At 36.8% G+C, this 8,508-nt stretch overlaps 1 pseudogene; it reads left to right on the top strand.

Moving 5' to 3' along the window:
• Nucleotides 1-4,782: 4,782 nt before the first annotated feature.
• LOC143689862 (large ribosomal subunit protein mL42 pseudogene) lies at nucleotides 4,783-5,206 on the top strand (annotated as a pseudogene).
• The last annotated feature ends 3,302 nt before the right edge of the window (nucleotides 5,207-8,508 follow it).

The following is an 8,508-nucleotide window of genomic DNA, read 5'->3' as shown; positions in this document are numbered from 1 at the left end:
GGGATAGGATATAAGGTAGTGTAAGGAAAATCTCAGTCTTAGGGATTGTGAAAGACACCAGACAAAGTAGAGCAGGTAAGTCAGATGCCAGGTTCTGCTTCTCTTTACCTCTTAGGCATCATGTGAGGCAGAATGGGACTTCTACTTAGCGGTACTTGGGACATGGGAGTTAGAAGGAAACAGAGAAGGAAAACAATTTGTTGCACAAATTGTCTTCTGGAAAAGTCCTGAGAAAACCTGTGTCAGATTCTTTGGGGAAAAGATGCTGGAAGAGACTGCATTAGTGAGTCAAATGAAAAAACAAAAAGTGCCACTGTGGGAAAAGAAGGAACATGTCTGCATACTTCAATCTTTATTCCAACTTTACGTATACTTGAAACTGGAATGAAGGAGAGGCAATGTGGAAATGCAGGAGATGCCAAGGGGGGAAATGCCAACATAGAAATATGAATGAAGATGAGCCTAAGGAGTAACTAAGGAAGACAGATCCCAGAAAATATTGCAGCACATATGATAGTTGCTAGGAAATACTTTTAATTATTTTTTTTTCATTATTTGAATCCATCTTCTTTGGTTTTTAGCAACCTGCTCACCTATGCCCCTAAGCTGGTGGGTCTTCGTAAGTGGGATTGTAAATATGAATTTAAAAAGGTATCATTGGTCTCTTTCCCATTTCCACTTTAACTATACACCATATCTTCATATCCCATCCCACATTAGTACTTTCTTCTGAAAATTAAATTGTACAAAATATTACGGTAACTATGCAAAGACCTCAGGTAAACAGTAACTGCATAAATGGTGAATTCTTCAGAGAAGAATAATACATAGCACCACATTTGTAGTTATAGAAGCATCATCTTTTTACTTAGAAAATAATATGGTTCAAAAACACAATTTTTTTTTCTCAGGAAATCTACGAAACTGCCCAAATTACACTGACATTAATCAAAATAACAATAATGGTAATTTGATAGGTTCAGAATATTTCTGTGCTAAGTAAATAACTTTACATTACTAAAGTTATCTGATCTCAAATCAAGACTTCTTAGGAAAGATCTTTTAAATACTCCAGAATAAATGGACAATTATCTTCACCTGAGTGTTTATTTCTCTCTTCTTGTACCATGGCTTGAGTGCAGCTTGGGAAAGAGTCACAACTCAGATTTTTCCACAGCCCTTCTTGACCTAACCCGAGTTGGTTTCCTACAAACCAAATCCCTGCAGCTTTCCTATCCTGGCAAAGCTGGGAAAGCCATAAATATTTTTGGCAAAGCAGGGCCCTAAAATAAGACAAGGTTTTTTATTTCAAGATCGCATAACATTGGTCAAAGTGGCATACTGAGGCAAATAGCTAAAACATATTTTTAAAGCAAATGTGTAGTGATATAGAAATATTTCTCATACTAATCCATATCAACCATCTAGGTGAAGTTTCAGAACACCAGGCTATACAGGATATATTGTTCAGATGGAGATTATAAACCAGGCTAGATTCTAGTAGATGAAATGAAAAGCTCTGATGTAATATCAGCTTTTCCGAAACTGAGCTACTACTTCGTCAGACTGAAAGTCCCAGAGACTTAAGAATACTCCTTTGATCAGTGTTTTTTCAAACTTTTATGTATTTCAGAATCACATGGAGGGTTTGGCTGCCCTCAGCCACAGAGTTTCTGATTTGGTAGATTGAAGGTGGGTCCTGAAAATGTGCATTTCTAATAAATTTCTTGCTGCTGGTCATTCAGCTGGTCCAGAATCACCTTGAGAATTATTGCGTTAAAGTGACTTGGAGGTCACAGCAAACCTTCAGGGGAAAGAAAACCTCAAGGCCCCATCAATACTGCATTTTTGTATAAAGTTTACTCAGGCTAAATGCACCAAAATCTTGCAGCAGTCATTCACTGATGAATAGTCTTTATTCAAAGTGTTAAGTATTAATCGCTGTAGCATTCAATTTCAGAATTTCAAAAGCTAGTTTTGAGAAGTCAGTAAAGGGAAAAACCCCAATCCCAGGACTCATACTTTTCTGCCTCTGCATGGTTTCATTATCATCTCCGAAATTTACTGAATTGCAAGGAGCCACAGTGATAATTTGCATTGAGGGAACTTTATTCTTACTGACATCTAATTTTTCTCAAAGGAACCCCATACCCTTACCTACTCCATTGGGTGCACTAGAACTGCAGCACTCCAAAATGCTCTAACATGCTTTTCAAATATCTTATTTCAGACAAGAAAAAGAGACTATAATATAATACATGGCAACTCAGTTTAAGTTTCTTTCCCATTAAAAAATATTTTTATTGAGAAATCTTTATACACATACAGTTCATACATGGTATACAATCAGTAGCTCACAGTATCATCACATAGCTGTGTATTTATCACCATGATAATTTTTAGAACATTTCCATCACTGCAGAAAAAGCAATAAAAAGAAAAAATAATAAACTTATACATCCCATACCCCTTACCCCTCCCTCTCATTGACCACTAGTACTTCAGTATACCCAAATTTTTACCCTTATTCCCCGCTATTATTTATTTCTTTTTTATCCTGATTTTTTCACTCATCTGTCCATACTCTGGATAAAAGGAACACCAGACACAAGGTTTTCACAATCACATGGTCACATTGTAAAAGCCATATAGTTATACAATTGTCTTCAAGAATCAAGGCTACTGGAACACAGCTCAACAGGTTCAGGTACTTCCCTCCATCCGCTCCAATACACCATAAACTAAAAAGGGATATCTATATAATACATAAGAATAACCTCCCAGACAACCCCTTTACTCTGTTTGAAATCTCTCAGGCACAGAAACTTTATTTTGTCTCATTTCTGTATTCCCTCTTTTGGTCAAGAAGTCTTCCGCAATTCCATGATGCCAGGGCACAACTCATTCCAGGAGTTCTGTCCCATGTTTCTAGGGAGATTTATACCCCTGGGAGTCATGTTCCATGTAGGGGGTTCGCAGTGAGTTCACCTGCCAAGTTGGCTTAGAGAGAGAGGCTATATCTGAGCAACAAAAGAGGTTCCTGGGTGTAACTCTTAGGCATAATTATAAGTAGGCTTAGCTTCTTTGCAAGAATAAGTTTCACAGGGGCAAACACCAAGATTGAGGGCTCAGCCTGTTCAATTGGTTGGTTGTCCCCACTGCTTACGGGAATGATAGGAAGTTCCCAGATGGGATGTTTAATATTCATCCTTTCTCCCAAGTCCCCCAAGGGGACTTTGCAAATACTTTTTGATTCTCTGCCCAAATTAGTCTGGGATATGTCAGTTTTATCAATCTTTTAAAAAAATCTTTTTATTGAGATATCTTCATGCACCATGTAGTCCATCCAAAGTACACAAGCAGTGGCTCACAAATCATCACATATTTGTGTCTTCATCATCATGCTCAGTTTTAGAACATATGCATCACTCCAGAAAAAAGATAAGAAAAAGAAAAAAGAAAAAAAAATCCATCCCATACTCTTTATTCTTCCCTCTCATTGACCACTTGTATCACAATCTATCTAATTTTTTTTACCCCCTCCCTATTATTTATTGTTTTTTTTGTCCTTATTTTTTACCCATCTGTCCATACCCTGGATAAACGGAGTGTCAGCCACAGAGTTTTCACAATCACACAATCACATGTAAAAGCCATATAATTATACAGCTGTCTTTAAGAATCAAGGGTACTGGCATAGAGTTCAATAGCCTCAGGTACTTTCCTCTAGCCACTACAATTACATCATCACCTAAAAAGGGATATCTATATAATTCATAAGAATGACCTCTCATTTCTCAGAGTGCCCCATGGGTGGGCTGAGTCTCGTAGGACCCGAATGGGGACAAGATGGCTGGTTCATGGGGGAAATCTCAGAGGCTTGAAAATATGTGTGCCTAGAAGCATATTTTTTTTTTGGCTTTTAAAAGGGTGAATTTAATAAGTTGCTAGTTTACAGTTCTAAGGTCAAGAAAATGTCCCGATTAAAACAAGTCTATAGAAATGTCCAATCAAAGGCATCCAGGGAAAGATACCTTGGTTCAAGAAGGCCGATGATATTCAGGGTTTCTCTCTCATCTGGAAAGGCACATGGCGAACACAGTCACAGTTTCTCTCTCGGCTGGAAGGGCACACATCATCTGCTACTTTCTCTCCTGGATCCCTGTTTCATGAAGCTCCCTGGGAGGTGTTTGCCTTCTTCACCTCCAAAGGTCACTGGCTTGTGGGCTCTCTGATTCTCATAGTTATGTTGTTCTGCTCTGCTCTCTCTGTATCTCTCTCATTCTCCAAAATCTTTCCTCCTTTATAGGACTTCAGAAACTAATCAAGACACACCCGAATGGGTAGAGACATGTCATCACCTAATCCAGTTTAACAACCACTCTTGATTAAATCACATCTCCAGGGAGATGATCTATTTCCAAATTTCAAACATACAGCATTGAATAGGGATTAGAAGAAATGGCTGCGTTTACAAAATGGGATCAGGATTATAGCATGGCTTCTCCAGGGTACATACATCCTTTCAAACTAGCACAAAAGGGGTATCTTTTTTTTTTTTTTTTTGTAAGATTAATCATTGAATTAATTGTCACAAATTTACTCTAATGGGCAAAGACCTACAGCTGCCATCACCAACCCCATATTAAGTTTGGTACTTTAAGTAGCTAGGGCCAAATTCCAGTACTTTCCTTTACTCCATGAGTGAATAGAAGCATATTTTAAAAGCAGTTTCTCTTCAAAACACCTTTTTATACCACTTAATATATACCTTGATTCACCATGGCAGTAGCAGCAGTGAAATGGGCAAAAGTAGAACTATCTTGAAACATTTATTTCCAATCCAAAATGGAGCTTTATATCACAGTTGTCATAAATTTACATACTCTTCTCTTTCAGATGACTATAATTGCAAAGTAGAACTTGCTTTGACATCCAGTGGCAGGATGATAGTATTTACCACCCTTCTGTGGATATTCCATATGAATACACACGACCTATCCCTCAACCAGATCCTGTGCATAATAATGAAGAAACACATGACCAAGTGCTGAAAACCAGATTAGAAGAAAAAGAAGAAAATCTTAAGCATGGGTCCATGATAGAACAGCTTAGCAAAATGTTCTTTACTACTAAGCACCTTTGGTATCCTCATGGACAGTATCACAGACATCATAGGAAACTGAATTCCCCAAAAGAGGGATGATTTTGAAGTTCTCTTTAGGAATCAAAGAGAAATATTATCTTTTGCCTTATTTGCCATTTGAGAAAATGTAATCTGGTGTACTTACTAATATGTTTTATAGTAAAATAGTAATAAAATATCTTTTTATATATATTAAAAAAAAAGAACAACCTCTCAACTCTAAAATCTCTCAACCATTGATACTTTATTTTGTCTGATTTTTCTCTCCCCTCATTTGGTCAAGAAGGTTTTCTCAATCCCATGATGCAGGGTCCTGGCTCATCCCCATTTTGACCATTTTAAATAAGGTTGTCTTTTGTTGTTGAATTGGAGAATTATATACATATGCTTCATATATTGTGAATAATTCTTAGATATGTGGTTTCCAAATATCTTCTTTTATTCTTTAGGTTGTCTTTTTACTTTCATGATGAAGTCCTTTGATGCACAGAAATTTTTAATTTTGATGAAGTTCCATTTGCCTATTTTTCTCTTTTGTTGCTCATACTTTTGGTATCAAGTCTAAGAAACCGTTGCTTAACACAAGGTCCTGAAGAAGCATCCCATATTTTCTTACAAGAGTTTTAAGTTTTAATATTTAGGTCTTTGATCCATTGTGAGCTAATTTTTGAATAGGATGTGAGACAGGAGTTCACCTTCATTCTTTGGCATATGGAGATCCAGTTTTCCCAGCATTATTGATTGAAGAGGGTATTCCTTACCTATTGTGTGTACATGGTATGCTTGTTAAAAATCCATTGGCCATATATGGGAAGTTTTATTTCTGAACTCTCAATTTGATTCCATTGGTCTAGATGTCTGTCCTTGTACCAGTATCATCTTATTATGACTGCTGTAGTTTTGCAATAAGATTTTAAATTTACACTTTAAGTTTTAATACAATTGGACAGTGAGTACCAGGGTAGATTGTATGGTTTTCCCCAAGTCCTCCCTACCATTTTCTGTGAGAGAATCTCAGATCTCTGCCATATGCTCACACTTCTCAATGGCACTAAATACTCACTTCCTACCACGGTTCCTCTCACATTGGCCGTGTGACTAGTTTTGGCCAACGGAATGGAAGCAGAAGTGATCTACACAATTTAAGGGCCATGGGTTCTGCCATGACCCTTTTCTGCTGCCATAATACTGACATTTCCTAGACAGAGACAGATCCTCTGACCTTGTTCTGGAATACAGACGACAGGGAGCAGAGCCCTAGCTGCCACGTACCATGATGTGAGAAATCAACTTCTGTTTTTTTAAGCCACCAAAATTTGGACTTTAACTGATATCACATAATTTAGCAAAGATACAATGTAAATATGTATAATATGTAAAACAAAGAAGATACTTTAGTGGCCTCCTTTTTGGAGAAGAAGCAATGGAGAATCTGGAAAGGATGCACAAAATTTACATAGTCTTCATCATCTCATTTTACAAATGATAAGTCTCCAGCTCTAGAAAAGCTAAATAATTTGCCTAAAGTTAAACCATTAGTAAATGGACTCACTATTATGTTCAAGAAAATGAAAGAGAGATAGTAATAACTGAGTACCCTGTTCCAGGCAATGTGCCAGTTTGTTAGATTCCATTGAAGGCTAATGTACAGAGATTAGAATGCTATATTAGAGTTCTAAGATTAATATCTGTTGGAAACTGTTGAAATTTAAAAGTTTCCTTACCAACTTGAATTTTCATTATACAACTGGTGTTGGAGAGGATACATGGCGTAGCAGTGAGGCCCTTGGCAAACTAATGCCCAGACCACTAAACAGATGTACACTTAGTATGAAGATGAATACAACAGGTTTCAAAATATTTGAATTATAAAACTAATTTTCCTCAATATAATTCCTTGGCTGCCAAAAAATATTCTGAAAGTTTGCATCCTTGTTCTTACCTTGCTTAGGGGGAAAGTATATTCTCGTCAGAATGAGGTGAATATCTTGTTTAGTTATACTTCTCATTTTATGATGGAATCGTCCCTCCCACCCAATATCCTTCTTATGCTCTAATACCTTGCTTTTCCTTTCCAGAATAACCAATCCTTCTTTTCAGCTCACAAAATCAAGGTGAGGTTGACCTTACCTTCAGGCCCAGTAGAGGCATATGCATCAGTATTTCCCAGCTTCCTGGCCTGGTGATTGGTTCAGTTACGGGCTATGATCTAATTGGGACCATGACCATGACCACAGAATCCAGTACTGTTAGGAAAGACGCTCTCTTCTCAACACTGGATGTGGAGTCTGGAGTTGTAGTGGTATTTGATCAAGAAGGGAGACTGTGTCTCCAAATGAATCCCTTATGTAAAGGGAAATCAATCCAAGATGGCGAACCAGGTACTTGTGATATTTGAGCCTCAATATTGAGCCAGCCAAACCTCTAAACTTTTTCAATCAATTGAATCAATAAATTCCCTTTATACTGAAGCCAGCTTGGTGATGGGGTTTCATAACTTACAAACTGAGAGTACTAAGTTATAACATAATAAATGAACAAAGATAGCATTTTTCAGCCTCTTATGAGTTTAGAAAATGCAAGGTTAGCCTTTTTGACATTCACAGACTCTGGGTGACTGACAAGATTATTTTGGCTAGGATGTCAAATTCTGAGCCCAGGTAACCTGACCAAATGTCACCCTCTAAGACTTAACAGCCGGCTGTTTTTCTCTTTTAATTCCAAAGTCATCAAGAATCTATCCTCATTCTGCCTGTTTTCTTTTAAATGTGCATGGATTATTGGGTATTTTTACCCTGTTTTATTCTAGAGATGAGACAAAAAAACTTTCTATATTCATGATATTTGGAGTTGTTAACTAAACCAACATGTATTTATTGAACAACCATGATGTCCAGACAGGTGTTAACATATCACATCCTGGTAAGAATAAACTTTATTGCAACAATACTCTATAAAGAATGTGGCCTTGGTATGTCCAACATAGCGACTGGAAATCATGCCTGCAAATTACTAGGTTCAGATTTCTGTCACTAATGATACCTAGAAACTTTTTTTTTTTAATTCAAGGCTCTAAGAAGAAAAAAAATTAAAAAGAATAGCATGACAGCCTATTACATTTAAGGATAAGTATATGTAACAAATGAAACATAATAGTGAACAGAATTTGGAAACTCTTTACCAATTCTCTATCATTAGCTTGAAACTAGTGAAGTATCTCTGTTCAGGTATGGAACCAATTTGTTTTTTACATTTGTTGTCCATTTGTCATCCATATCCTCTTATTTATACCCCTAGTTCTTCTGTAAGAGGATAATCACTTATTTGTATCAAATTACTTATAACTAATAAAAACTCTTAGG

Source organism: Tamandua tetradactyla, chromosome 7 (assembly GCF_023851605.1).
Source record: "Tamandua tetradactyla isolate mTamTet1 chromosome 7, mTamTet1.pri, whole genome shotgun sequence".
In the NCBI taxonomy this organism is placed as follows: domain Eukaryota; kingdom Metazoa; phylum Chordata; class Mammalia; order Pilosa; family Myrmecophagidae; genus Tamandua; species Tamandua tetradactyla.
This window is presented reverse-complemented; position numbering and strand designations above follow the sequence as displayed.